The sequence below is a fragment of the Miniopterus schreibersii genome (genome assembly GCF_964146895.1).
Source record: "Miniopterus schreibersii genome assembly, chromosome: 2".
NCBI lineage: Eukaryota > Metazoa > Chordata > Mammalia > Chiroptera > Miniopteridae > Miniopterus > Miniopterus schreibersii.
In genome coordinates, this window is record NC_138102.1 from 128,382,270 (window position 1) to 128,397,198 (window position 14,929).

At 37.5% G+C, this 14,929-nt stretch overlaps 1 long non-coding RNA gene and 1 pseudogene across 3 annotated transcripts in view; both read right to left on the reverse strand.

Annotated features, from left to right (window-relative positions):
- The window catches only part of LOC308552943, a 74,905-nt gene that overhangs the window by 51,186 nt on the left and 8,790 nt on the right, over window positions 1-14,929 (reverse strand). The window lies entirely within an intron of this gene.
- On the reverse strand, window positions 3,938-4,541 carry LOC308552661 (peptidyl-prolyl cis-trans isomerase A pseudogene; annotated as a pseudogene). The gene has a single exon. The product of its transcript is annotated as a peptidyl-prolyl cis-trans isomerase A pseudogene (transcript).

Here is a 14,929-nt window from a genome sequence, read left to right on the forward strand (position 1 = left end):
CATAGTTGTTTCATACACAGCTTTTATAAATGCCAGTAGTGATACCATCCACTTTAAGAATGCTTGTAGCCTGGTAAATATACCAATAATAATAGAATGGTGTTTCAGTAAACAACATAATGAAATAAAGTTGATTAGGATGAAGAATTTATTTTCAGTTGATGGAGCCAATTCAAGTCATCACCTCTTTCCACACAATTACCCCACATCCTGCAGAAACAGAGTTAAAGAATCCTAATATGCTTGAAGAAACTCAGGACCAGAAATATCTCCAGATGAGCAGTAGAATATATTTCTACAGAACTGATCACATTTACATCTAATTTCTTTGTTGCGCTAAATCAAATGCTGTTCAAAGTAAGTTTAGAATCCCTAATATGATACAAAAGAATATATTAGTAATCATTCCTTCTACTAGATACAGACTACAGGCTTAGGCACTCAAGAGCAGACAATGGCTAAAGAGATATCCAATTCTCTTTTAACATAACTCTTTTCTGCCAAAATCAATTACTTCTACAGCAGTTCCCAACTTAAATATGGTACATTCCAAAAATGATTTGTTGGCTTGTTGCTTGGGAGTCATAAATGCCTTTTTGCCCCACAGAATCACAGTTATAAATGGTGGTTAGGTGATGCAGTACAGCACTGGACTACGTACAGGTATATTATAGGGTTTTGTGGCCTGGCAACCACCAGTATGTATTTCATTTATTTACATTTTGTCTCATTCATTAAAAAGGGGGCAGGGGATTATGGCTGAATCATGGTAACAATTTAACGATTTTTTTTTTTTTTAGTAAAGTAATTTCTAAACAAGTTTTTTTAATTGAAAAAATTCAATCTTATATTAGGCCCAACCACCTAAATTCTGGTTGAAAATAAGGTATAAGCCCTGGCTGATAAGGCTCAGTTGGTTAAGCGTTGTCCCATGCACCCAACAGTCACTGATTCAATTCCCAATCAGGGTGCAAGCTCAGGTTTCAGGGGTTGATCCCCAGTGGGGGCATGCAGGAGGCAGTCAATCAGTGTTTCTCTCTCACATGTATGTTTCTTGCTCTCTCCATCTCCCTCCCTCCCTCAAATCAATAAAAACAAGGAAATGTTATCTTTAAAACAAAAAGGTATGAAAAAATGTGTTTTTAGATATTCTTTAAAATGAATTTCATAATGCAAAGTACAACAAAGTACTATTATGGTTAATTCACCCATAGAATTATTTTATCACCATAAATTCAAAGAACTTCTAAAATATGTTCAGAGATCAAGGACAAATTTTCATTTTAAGGATAACAAAAATACAAGTAAACTGTTAAAATACTCATTTCCCCCCCAACCCACCTTCCAGAAATAAAAAGAACTTCACATCTATGACCAGTGTTGGTTCATACCCTGGCATATGACTCAGAGACAGAAACTCTGCAAAACTATTCCTCAAAATTATTCATATCCCAGGGTAGAGTCTCTAAGGTGGCACTTGGATGAGTTCACTGGGGTGGGGCACACTGTCCAAACATGGGGTTCCTTATTTGAAGGCCATGGTTGGCCATCATGGAGATTATGGGTCTCTTCGAACTTGAATGTAAAATCTGTACTAGTGTAATTTTAACAATTTTGCACCTTTCATCAGATAATGAAGGGGTGCATGATGACACCAACCAGCCTCTCCCCCAAAATATGGAAACCAGGAATTAGCATCAGGAAGTCAGGCTTTGGCACCTGAATCTGGTTTCAAGGCACAGCATTATTCTTCCTGTTTCCTCCTCACAGCAAGACCGTTAGTCCCATATCACTGTCATGTGGCCCCGAAGCAGACCTCATCATCTCTCTGAGGCTTCAGTTTCCCAACTGTAAAAGAGGGTGATTATTATGACTACTACTATTTGTAAAAATAAAGATTACCATCTGACGGGGGGAAAATGTATTCCTATCCCTATGAAGAGATACAATCAAATTTCCTCAAAGTAGGATCTAAAAGTGTGGGGGGGAGGGGTGCTTCCTCTTTAGAGAAACAATGAGAGAGAGAGAGAGAGAGTGTGTGTGTGTGTGTGCGCGCGCGCACATGTGTGTCTGTGTCCATATACGGCAGCCTAATTCATATTTATGGCTGGATCTAAAATTTTCATTTATTGAATTATTATTATTGAATTAACTAGTATTGCTAAGTCTCAATCATTCAAAAAAAAGAACATAACCAAAAGATGTCCTAATAGTTACTTATTTGAAAACCAGGAATGCATTTTCCTCTTTATTGTCACATGCCTTCTCCACACTTTCATTTAATCATTCTAGATAAAATTTGCTAACACATCAAGAAAGTATTTTATCAATTCCTATACGATGATCAATGTGCACTGGCTAAATCCAAACATATGAGAATCACCAGGGTGTAGAAACTTTTGGGGTATATTAATAGACGGTATCACATATTGATACGCAAGTTATCACAAACCTTTCCCTGAATTTTCAACAGCACCACACATACCTTTTTGAAACTCTTACCTCCCTAAGACTTCCAGGACATCATCACTCTCCTGGTTTTCACTGGTCTGATCACTAGCTGCCTCTCTTTTCCCAGTAGATTCCTCTTCCTATGGCATACCTCAGTGTTTCCCAAAGCACGGGATCTATATCCACTTTAGGTGGCACATATATAACAATGAATCATGTCATAAAAAAATTAGCTTGTCATGCCCTCAAGCCTTTGTAATTACAAAGTCTTACTGTTTTCCATTTCATTCTGGTTTCTTATTTAACCAGAGCAGACTCAGGCTCAGAGGATTTAGGAGGCAACAGTATCTAGCTAAAATTCAGTATGATTATTAGTTGTCATCACTTTAATTTCCCATTGTCAATCATTTAAAGCAAGTGATATTAGTTTGCCATTTATAGTACCAACATAAAGTTTCCCTTAAAATAAATGTATTAAGTAAGAGTCATTTATAGAAAGATACTACATTTTGGAGTAATCCTCAAAAAAAAGATGTGTCAGAAACACTGCTCTGACCCAAACTGTGGCTGTTTTTAAACTCAATTCTTTCTCCACATTTTCTCACTTCTGTGATAACCCAAAATTCGCAGCTAAGCTTCACATTTCAATATAGTATCAGTACATATAATTCAGTACCTCCAATGAAACCCATTCTCTTCTGTATCACCTCACCATCACCACCAACCACCACTTCCATCATCACCATCAAAAGTTAGCCAGTTCTCCTTTACCACCACTCACACACTCTCAAAACCTAGGCATTACCTTTGACTCATCCCTCTCTATTCCCTGTTTTATTTGTCTGTATATTATTCTAGCAGTTAATAATTCATTAATTCCACCACTCATTCATTCCTCAAACACCTGTTGGGTTCCTACTGTGCATCAATAAAATTGTGTCATTTTAGACAGCCACTTCTTTAAAAACTTCGTAATCTATGAGAAGACACATGTAGCCTTGTGGACTCTGTCTCCAAATATTGGATGCAGGCGGGAACAGAAGAACATAAGATAGGACAAGCATCCCAATTTCAGACTCTCATTATGTGCTCCTGCCTGGCCTCTAAACTTACCTTTGTAAAGCTCATTGCTCAAAACATTATACATACCTTTGCCGGGATATTTCTTAAAAGTTACCTTTACTAAATTACTCTCCTATTTGACAATCTTTAATGGCTCTCTATTGCCTATAATAATAAGAGTTGCCTACTCTAACAGCTTTTCAGGGACTTTCTATAATCTAGCCACAATTCCATGAGTATAAAAAATTTTTAAGTTGCATTATCATGAATCAAATATTAGTATTTTATCAGAAAGTTAAATATAAATCAATATTACTTAAGACTCAAAAATCTGACATACTATTAATAATTCTGTTGGGCATTGTTTGTTAATACTCCTAAAAATTCAGGTTTTTATTACATACTCTATTTTTTTTTTTTTGACAATTGTTTAGCTTTTATTTCATAATCATAAACTTAACTCTGCAATCCAGCTAGACTTGGAGAAGGGGTAAGGAAAATATGGAACCCAATGAACTGCAGACAGATTACAGAACATTCCAAGCAGATGGGGGTGAAGGGGTGCTCTCCTGAGCTACAAAAGGAATGGTCTTGTACTTAAGATAAAACACAAGTCAAATTGATTAGAGTTGTCCACAGTCAGCAATGGTGACCTTCTTGCTGGGCTTGCCATTCTTGGACCCCAAGCCCTCCATGGTCTTCACAATATCCATGCCTTCTTTCACCTGGCCGAAGACTACATGCTTGCCATCCAACCAGTCTGTCTTGGCAGTACAGATGAAAAACTGGGAGCCGTTTGTGTTAGGTCCTGCATTTGCCATGGACAAGATGCCAGGACTCGTATGCTTCAGGAGGAAATTCTCATCTTCAAATTTTTCCCCATAGATGGACTTGCCACCTGTGCCACTGTGGCGTGTGAAGTCACCACCCTGGCACATAAATCCTGGAATAATTCTGTGAAAGCAGGAACCTTTATAACCAAATCCTTTCTCCCCAGTGCTCAGAGCACGAAAGTTTTCTGCTGTCCTTGGAACTTTGTCTGCAAACAGCTTGAAGGAGATGCGGCCCAAGGGCTTGCCATCGACTGCGACGTCGAAGAACACAACGGGGGTTCGCCATGGCTGGTTACAGCAGGCTCAAGAGCAGTGGCATTTGCAAAGCGCTACATACTCTATTTTTGAAAACTCCATTCTACAGAACCTAGGTTGTATTTAGGAAACAAGCTACAGTCTAATAAATTAAAAGGTATTAATGGATTTATCCATACAGGATATACTTAAATTGAAACAGAGACATGGGAAAAAATTAATGGGATTTCTAATGATATAAAGTCAATACTAGCAGGTACATGCCAGGCACAAAATAAATTAAGCTGAGTATAGTCAATGTATAGTTTTTGCTCTAAGTTCCCATTAGTTTGAAGAATTGGTATTTTTGTTCTATAACATATCACCTTAAGGTTCTTAGTTCTGTAATATTTAGAAGGTACTTACTTAGCGCTTATAAATTCCATTTCTTAGTAGTCACTTTTGCCCAAGAGTATATGTTCTTGGATAACAAAGACAAATGATGCAAATAATGTTCCTGTTCATTAATGCTCTTCAGCTCCCAAGAAACATCTAAATGCCTAGGGGATTTACTGAATCAAAACCTAGAAGCAACAGGCTGGTATGGGAGAACTTTCTCAGATAATGTGAGGATTAAATGCCAGGTCAGCACTTTAAAGATCATGAGAGTGACTCCTTCAATTCTGAGCCCTAGGCACCTCCTTGCTTCACCCTGGAGTAAAGCCAGGAATACTGATGAACATTTTAGAGTGCATAAGACAGTCCCCACGACAATTACCTGGTCCAAAATGTCCATAGTGCTAAAGTTAAGAAACCCTGGTAATAAAAGAACACTAAGTGAGAAAGAACACCAGCTCCATAACACATTAGCTAAGTGACCTTCAGCAAACCATATAACCCCTCGAAGACAGTTTCCTCGCGTGTAAAATGGAAAGCACGCTTATGCTGAAGGATCTAAGGGGATAAACTGATACAGAAGCCTTCAGATGCTCTACAAGTGTTAGTTTCCATTCTCCGGAGAGTACAAAAACCTTCTCTATCAGAGGTAGAGCTCTGGCTCTTTCTAAGATCATTTCAAAATATAAATGACACATGGTACTGTAATTGATTTATTGTCTAAACCTCCTATCAAAGTCTAAGCAACTTGAAGGAAGGGTCTTTGCCTTACTGGACTTTGCATCCTCAGCCTCTATAACAAAGTAAGTATTGGGTAAGTATCTTTCAAATGGCCAAGTGGGCAGATAAGCTCTTAATATCTACCCACAACAACAAAGCATGCATTGCACTGCACTGCGAAGAAATATCAAAGAATGTACGAAAACAATTTTTGTCCTGGAGAAATTTTAAAATAATCAGAGATGCATAACAGCAAAACAAAATACACAGGACTCAAAACCACAAAAATCCTAGAAGAAAACATAGGCAGTAAAATCTCAGATATTTCTAGCAGCAAGACTTTTTCTGATATATCTCCTTGGGCAAGGTAAACAAAAGAAAAACAACTGGGACTACAACAAACTAAAGAGTTTTTGCACAGCAAAGAACATCACCAACAAAATGAAAGGACAACCCACTGAATGGGAGAACATATTCGCCAATGATACATGTGATAAGGGGTTAATATCCAAAATTTATAAAGAACTCATACAGCTCAACACCTAAAAAAACCAATCTACTTAAAAAATAAGCAAAGGACCTGAATAGACACTTCTCCAAAGAGGACATACAGATAGCCAATAGACATATGAAAAGATGCTCAACATTACTAACCATCAGAGAGATGCAAATTAAAACCACAATGAGATATCACCTCACACCTGTCAAAATGGCTACCACCAATAAATCAACAAACAAGTGTTGGCAAGGATGTGGAGAAAAGGGAACTCTGTGTACTGTAGGTGGGAATGCAGACTGGTGTGGCCACTGTGGATAGCAGTAGGGAGTTACCTTAAAAAATTAAAAATGGACCTGCCTTATAACCCACAGATTCCCCTTCCAGGAATCTATCCGAATAAACCCAAAACACTAATTTGAAAGAATATGTGTGACCCTACATTCATTGCAGTGTTATTTACCATAGCCAAGATGTGGAAGCAAACCAAGTGTACTGTTTCATTGCCTTTGTAAGAGATTAGCTGCATGTACTCTGAAGGGTGTACATCAGATGAGTGCATAAAAAAGCTGTGGTAGCCCAGGCGTGGCTCAGCGGCTGAGCATCAACCTAGGATTCAGGAGATCACGGTTCAATTCCCGGTCAGGGCACATGCCTGGGTTGCGGGCTCAGTCCCTAGTTGGGAGCATGCAGGAGGCAGCTGATCAATGACTCTCTCTCATCATTTATGTTTCTATCTCTCTCCCTCTCCCTTTCTCTCTCGGAAATCAATAAGATATATTACCAAAAAAAAAAGCTGTGGTACATTTACACAATGGAATACTACTCTACCATAAAAAGAAAATTTTACCCTTTGCAACCGCATGGATGGACCTGGAGAACACTATGCTAAGTGAAATAAGCTATTCAGAGAAAGACAAGTACCATATGATTTCACTCATATGTGGAATTTAATGAACTGAACTACCTAGAAAAATAGAGACAGACTCATAGAAAGCAGGCAGACAGCTCTGGTGGGGAAAGAGGGAAGGTGTTGGGGAGAGGGGAGGATTGAACAAAAAAGAGGACTCATGAATATGGACAACGATGTGGTGATGGGTACGTGGAGGTGGAAGAGAACATAGAGGGGATAAATGGTGATAAAAAAAAATAAAACAAATAAATGAATAAATCTCAACACAAAATAAAATTAGTCATCTTCAGAACCATGGTTGAAGGGCATAGTATGATAATGACATGACTTCTCAAATTTCAGTTAAAGAATAAAGTAGGTTTAAATCAGTGTGGGGGGGGGAACAATACAGATTTAACACAAGGAGACACTTAAAAAAAGCTCACGGGTTGATGGGTAAAATTTACATAAATGGGTAAGGTCACAAATGAATACCAATGAGATGTACACAAAAGTTAAAATTAAACAGATGTAATCAGGGAGGTCTGTTTTTTTAATTAGTATAATTCTTCAGAGTACATGCAACTAATATCTTACAAAGGCAATGAAACAGTACACTTAAAGAACAAACATCAAAATGACAAGTTCTATCATTTGTCATGTTAGCAATACTCAGCCAAATTTCATAATTCAGATGATGGTAGCATATTTTAATAGGTTCAAAGGCCACTTTAAGCAATTTTTTAAAACCACATTAGATTTTAATGGAAGCTTATCAAATTCCTGACATCCACAATCCATCTTAATTATCTTAAATGGCCTGAGACAGAATAAGACCAAAAGGGCTGATGCCCAAATGTCTAAATACTTTGCTGAAAGGCTGAGCTCAAGCATACCCACAGTGTGTTAGAAGCAACTTTTTAAATGCACAAATATAACAATTATTTTTAAACCAACAATTTTAGAAAAATAGTAGTTGCTAGCTAAAGCTTATATAAATATGACACTAGGTTTGCAAACGTCAGCAGAGTTTTAAGATCCCTTTCTAAAGTAATAGTCTCCTGTTTTGCTTGGTATCTTAATTTGCCTTTAGTTTCAAAACTAAACTTGCCAACACTATTCCTCTCAAAACCTCAGGAATTCCATTACTAGTTTTAAGCTAAATTAAAGGAAAAGAGACGCATTCAACCCATGGCAGAAGTATGCACAAAGTGTTTGTTGATGCTCATAAATAGACTGAGAAATTTAGACATGTCTGAAGGACAACGGCTGTATAGTCAGCTCTGTTTTGCTCCACCATGGCACTGAATAGAAAGAGAATTATTGCTACTACTTCAACTGAGACCAGCACAGATACCTTTAAACCAACTGGGATATAACAGAACAGTCTCTTTAAGTCAGAGCCTCTGCATACGTTTCACTTCAGGGAAGAATGGTTAGGGTACCCTTAAAAAGAAATCCACATGGAGCCAATATTACCGCCCTCTCCTCCAAAAACAATGCTTAAATGCCCTCAACACTGCCCACCCACTTGCCTACAAAATAAACACAGTAAGATTAAAAAAAAAAAAAAAAAAAAGCCTGACGAGCGTGGCTCAGTTGGTTACAGCCTCAACCCCTACACCAGAAGGTGATAGGATCAATCCCCAGTTCGGGGCACATACGGGAAGCAACTGAATAGTTTCTCTCTCACACTGATGTTCTCTCTCACATCAATGTTTCCCTCTCTCTCCCTTCCTCTCTCCCTAAAAATCTATTTTTAAAAAAAGAATAAATTCACTGTTTGATTATAAAACCAGAAAACTAGAAAAAAAAAATCTTAACGGGGGAATAAATAATATGGCAAAATTTAGGAAGAGGATCATATTTATTTTTTTGTAAAAAAAAATCCTTTTATTGGCTCTTTTGTTAACAACATTATGACTTGGCCATGTACACACACTGCTATATCGCTATGAACAAATTTTAATTTTACAAACTTAATGATCTGTTTAAACAAAAAAGTCAAACCATACAGCCGAAAAGTTTGTCGTCATAATCAACTGCAGTCTCATAAGGTCTAAAATATAACTCAGTAAATGAAAGATGCTAGCCAGCATATCAAAGAATCAGTACATTCCTTTGCCAGATTCAAACAGTGGAACTAATGCCAAAAAACAAACAAACAAAACCTAACTTTATGAAATAAAGGTATACCTAAGAAAGTAGGCGGTAAAAACTGCCTAAGATAGAAACTGAGAGTTCCTTAAGCTATTTTCAAGATTTAAAAATAGCCTAATAGCCTCATAAACTGTATGAAATAGAGCTTTGTACACTAAGATAACCAAATTTCATTTTGAGGGCTGGAATTAAAAGTTAATGTGCTAATACTAATTATCTCATAGTGATTAGAAGCTCTGGTTATAGTTAGTCTTCAACAATAAAAATAGAAAACCCAATGAATAATTACGTAATAAACGTATTCTATTTTGTGGAAAACCGTCTTTGGTTCTACCAACTGAAAAGTAGTGGAAATAGTGCAGTTTAGTTTTTTTTAAAGTTCTGGAAAAGCAAAATGCAAACTAAAAATACATACCAGGCTCTACATATTGATGTTTTACAGGAAAAAGTTTGTGTGTGCTGGATGAAGACAGAAAAACACTTATGAATTATAAATAAATAAATAAATAATTCCTTTACTTTAAATTCTAATGGCTCAACTGATGCTTTAAGAAATACCAAGTGCCCTCACTGGTATGGTTCAGTTGCTTGGGCATCATCTGTGCACTGAAAGGTTGCTGGTTTGATTCCTGGTCAGGGTACATGCCCAGGTTTTGGACTTGATCTCCCAGTAGGAGGTATATAGGAGGCGGCCAATCAATGTTTTGCTTTTACATAGATGTTTCTCTCTCGCATGGATGTTTCTGCCCTCTCCCTTCCTTTCTCTCTAAAAATCAATTTTAAAATGACAATGTAATGACAAAGGATAAAGGTAACTGATCAGATCCCAAACTCTGAAGGAAATTTAACAGGAGGAAGAGTCTATGCCTGTGTTCTCCAACTCCATTTTTCCTCTTTACCCTCTTTTATTTCTCAATTACTTCAGCAGTTACAACTCTGCAAGATCTTAGCCACAGTTCTCACCTACACATATCCAATAAAAAATGAAACAAACTATAAGCCTAATTTTCACCTTGGAATGCACCCTCATTTTTTACAGTGTTAGTGAGAAAGAAACACTAAGGAGCAAAATGAAACTAGTACTCAAAATGTGAGATAGCTGCAAGAACACTACCCCAAACATGGCCTGAAGACCACTCAAGAATACTTAATGACTGGGTAAATCAGATGACATCTAGGCATCTAGCACCTGCAGAGCAGGTAAGGGAACATGCTATATGTGAACTTATACAAATCTAAATACAAATCCTGGAGCTCCATCACTTTGGAATATTACTTAACTCTCCAAAGCCTTAGTTTTCTCATCTAAAAAATGGAAATAAGCCCTAGCCTGTTTGGCTCAGTAGTTAGAGCATAAACCATGGCCTTAAGGGTCCTGGTTCGATTCCAGCCAAGGGCACATACCTCGGTGCAGGTTGGATCCTTGACCTGGGGGCAGGGTGGGGCACGTGCAAGAGGCAACCAATAGATGTGTGTGTGTGTGTGTGTGTGTGTGTGTGTGTGTGTGTGTGTGTGTCTCCCCCCCTTTCTCTCTCTCTCCCTTCCTCTCTCTCTGAAAAGCAATGGAAAAAGTAAAAAAATATATTCTCGGGTTAGGATTAAAAATAATAAAATAAAATGGAAATAAGAACAATTTAGTAGAAACTTTTAGCAGGCATCTACTTTATCAACTTACAGAAATATAACTCTTCAATTCTCTCCACAAATCACTCTGTGATACCTACACAGGTTGATCACTTGAATCTGGTAGAGTCTTCTAAGTAGACCACTTTCTTTCTTTTTTTTTTTAAATATGTCTTTATTGATTTTAGAGAGAAAGGGAGAGGAAGAGAGAGAGAAACATCCATGAAAACGTCAACATCTATGGGCTGCCTCCTGCTCACTCCCTACTGGGGATCAAGCAGAAACCCAGGCATGTGCCCTGACCGGGAATCAACCTGGTGACCTCTTGGTTCATGGGTCAACACTCAACCACTGAGACACACTGGCCGGGCTATAGACTACTTTCTTAATATATATATCCCCACCCTTTTGCTCTCACCAAATGAACTGGATGCTTAACAAGAGCCAGCTGTTTGTTCCCAAACCAGTTTATGCCAACTGGACTCATTATTGTAATTATGTAATTTAAGATTATGTAAACTGATGAAGTATGAGTGTGAAACGGATTGTTACTCTGAAATTCTGTTGAAAAGTTCAAAAAGATTCAAAGGCTAATTATTTTTTAAGTTATTATGGAATTAGGTGTATTTGTAAAAGCTTTAAAAGAACAAACAAAAAAGCATAAAACTGTAGAAGGATTTTATTTAACACACTGAAAGTGCCTTTTAATTCCCTCTTCTGTAAGAAAGGGATACTATTAGGATACTTAACAGATAATGCCTCTTGGGTGTGGATTCTGCTAAAAAGACAATCCAGACTCTAATCAAAGGACCTATCCACAAAGAAAAACCTTGATCCTATGGGGGGAAAAATGGTAAAAGAATGTTTATCCAAGTTAACATTAAAAATACGTATCTTTTTATCATTCCCTGCTAACCAACTTTTCAATTACCTACTCAACATCACATACAAGGATCCTCATGTGTAGATACCGCAAAAATGTATAGAAACATTGTAAAGACTAAATAAAGTATTTAAGCATAGTGTCGGGTATTTAGTAATATTCAACTAAAAATGTCTGCTTTACTTTAAGGGTTTTGTTATTACTCTGATGGTCTACTGCTCTAAGAATACATACATATAGAGAAGTAAAAGTTGCACATTGTCCTTAGTATTCTGTTAGTTTTGTATTCATGTACATTATTTATAGTCTATGCATTATTAGTCATATTAACTTCTGTGGTGGCCATCAAAAAAGTGAAGATAACCAATACTCCTAAGAGCCCCAGGACAGTGTAGTCACCCAGGATTATACTCAACTACAAGAAAACATTACGGTAAGGCATTAGCATGTCAGCATGAGCTGACAAGAACACAGGAAAAATGAATGAGGTGATGGTACGGTACCAGCGGAGGGAGCAGCAGCTCTTTGAAGAGGGGACAGACATATGGGAAAAGGTCAAGGAACCAAATTGAGGAAAGTAACTTCAAGATAATGGCAGAGACCAGAGAGAGAAGCAATGAAGAAACTGGCAATCATTGTGTAGGCAACAAACCTGTAAAACTAAAGAGGTTACAGGTAAAAGTAAAGGGACAGATCTGGTGATTCAACCTCCTGCTCAGAACTGTTGAATACTGGCACAGATATTACAATGCTTTTCCAAATTACTTAAAAATGAAATCACAATTTTTAAAAGTTCATGTCGTTTTGACATTACAATCAACTTTACTCTTCATGAAAACTGTTACATAAAGAAACGTACTCTAAAATTAGAACAATGAAGTGCCTTTTTCACCTATGAAGTTGGGGGTAAGTAACACTAGTAGTACCATCCTTTCAAGAAACAACTGACCAAATGTTTCAAGACTAAAAACCTTCATATCCTTTGGCTCAGTATCACACATCTGGGAATATGCCTTAGGGAATAACTAAAAATACGAAGAACTCTATATGCTGAAAGGTGTTTTCTGCAATATTTCTCTTTTATTAATTGATTTTAGAGAGAGAGAGACATCAATTTGTTGCTCCACTTATTTATGCATTCGTTGGTTGGTTCTTGTATGTGCCCTGACAGGGGATTGAACCCTCAACCTTGGCGTATGGGGATGATGCTCTAACCAACTGAGCTACCCAGCCAAGGCAACATTTCTTATAATAGCAAAAATTAAGTATGCTGGTGACAGAGAACATACTTAATATGATAAGTTAAAAAAAAAAGCAGCAAACAAAATTGAACATATAATAATGGCATAAAACTTCGTCTGATATACGGAACTGATACACGGAAAAGGCTGTAAAAAACTCCAAAATAATGGCTGTATTAGAGTGGTGGGTGTTTTTCTACTGTCTAACCTTTTTAAAATGTTATTTTACTTTTAGAATTAAATTGTATTTAAAATATGCATCTTACCTGGCGAGGCATGGCTCAGCGGTTGAGCATCAACCTAGGATCCAGGCGACTGGGGTTCAATTCCCGGTCAGGGCACATGCCCAGGTCGCAGGCTCGATGCCCAGTCGGGGGTGTGCAGGAGGCAGCCAATCAATTACTCTCTCATCATTGATGTTTCTCTCTCTCTCTCTCTCCTTTCCTCTCTCTGAAATCAATAAAGATATATGTAAAAATAAAATAAAATATGCATCTCAAAAGGTTACATACTGTATGATTTCACTCATACAGCATCCTCAAAATGACTGAACTGTGGTGGAGGTAGGGTGAATATATAGAGGTAACACTAGGAAGTTCTATATCTTGATTGTGGTAGCAGTTATACAAAACTATACATGGAATAAAATTTCACAGAACTACACGCCAACACCCACAGAAACACAGGCTTAAAAAATGGTGAAGTCTGTATATGGTCTATAGTCTAGTTAACACTAATGTACCAATATCAATTTCCTGGTTTTCATATTGTATGACTGATACATAAGATGTCACCATTGGGGAAACTGAATGAAGAGGATATAGGACCCTACTATTTTTGCAGTGTTCTGAGTCTCTACCTCAAAATGAAAGTTTAAAAAAAATAAATGCACTTGCATGTATAATAGCAAGCTTTCTTTTGAGGGTGTAGGAGATAAGGGAATACAAAATAAGCCATGTAATATACTATAACTTCCAAGGCACCACTACCCACTAACTATTCACAGAACCCTGTAAGAAGCAAACGGTAGTCCTGCCAGTGTGACTCAGCTGGCTGAGCATCATCCCATGCACCAAGAGGTCACTGGTTCGATTCCAGTCAGGGCACATGCCCATGTTGCAGGCTCGATCACCACTAGGGGGCGGGGGTGTGTAGGAGGCAGCCAACAGATGTTTCTCTCCCTCTCCCCCTTCCTCTCTAAAATCAATAAAAACCTATTTTTAAAAAAGCAAATGGTGGTCTTTAGATTGAACCTAATTTACTTAGGTCAAGTTTGAATAAAAGGCTTCAATTTAAATGAAAGTATCAGTCTACTTTCAGAATATACTTAACTCAATAGTTTTGAATCTCAACCCTATACTTATATAATCCATTAAGCAATAGCCCTCAGAATTTTCTTACATGACAGCAACCACATCTTTTTTTTTTAATGATTGATTTTTAAAGAGAGAGAAAAAGGGACAGAGACAGACAGGGAGGGAGGGAAATAGAGAGAGAGAAACACTGATTTGTTGTTCCACTGATTTATGCATTTATTGGTTGATTCTTTTATATGCCCTGAATAGGGATCAAACCTGCAACCCTGGTGTATCTGGACAACACTCTAACCAACTGAGCTACCTGGCCAGGGCTCTCTATCTTAAATCACCATTTTAACCTCAAAGCCTACACTGTTCTTGATACCTAGTAGGCTCCCAATAACTATTTACTGAATCAACTAGTCAATGGATGAATCCACGTTCTAGCTAAGATTCAATGACCAAATTCCTACAGATTTAACTGAGAATGGGAAGTAGAAGGTAGGAGAAGCGGGGGGGAAAAGGGGTAAATTTGGATAGGGTCCAGCTTCTACCAATTCACCAGGTCAAAAGATGACATTAATCAACACCACACCCTAGTATCACTGCAAAAGTTGGCCTTACGAAACTTAAATAATTT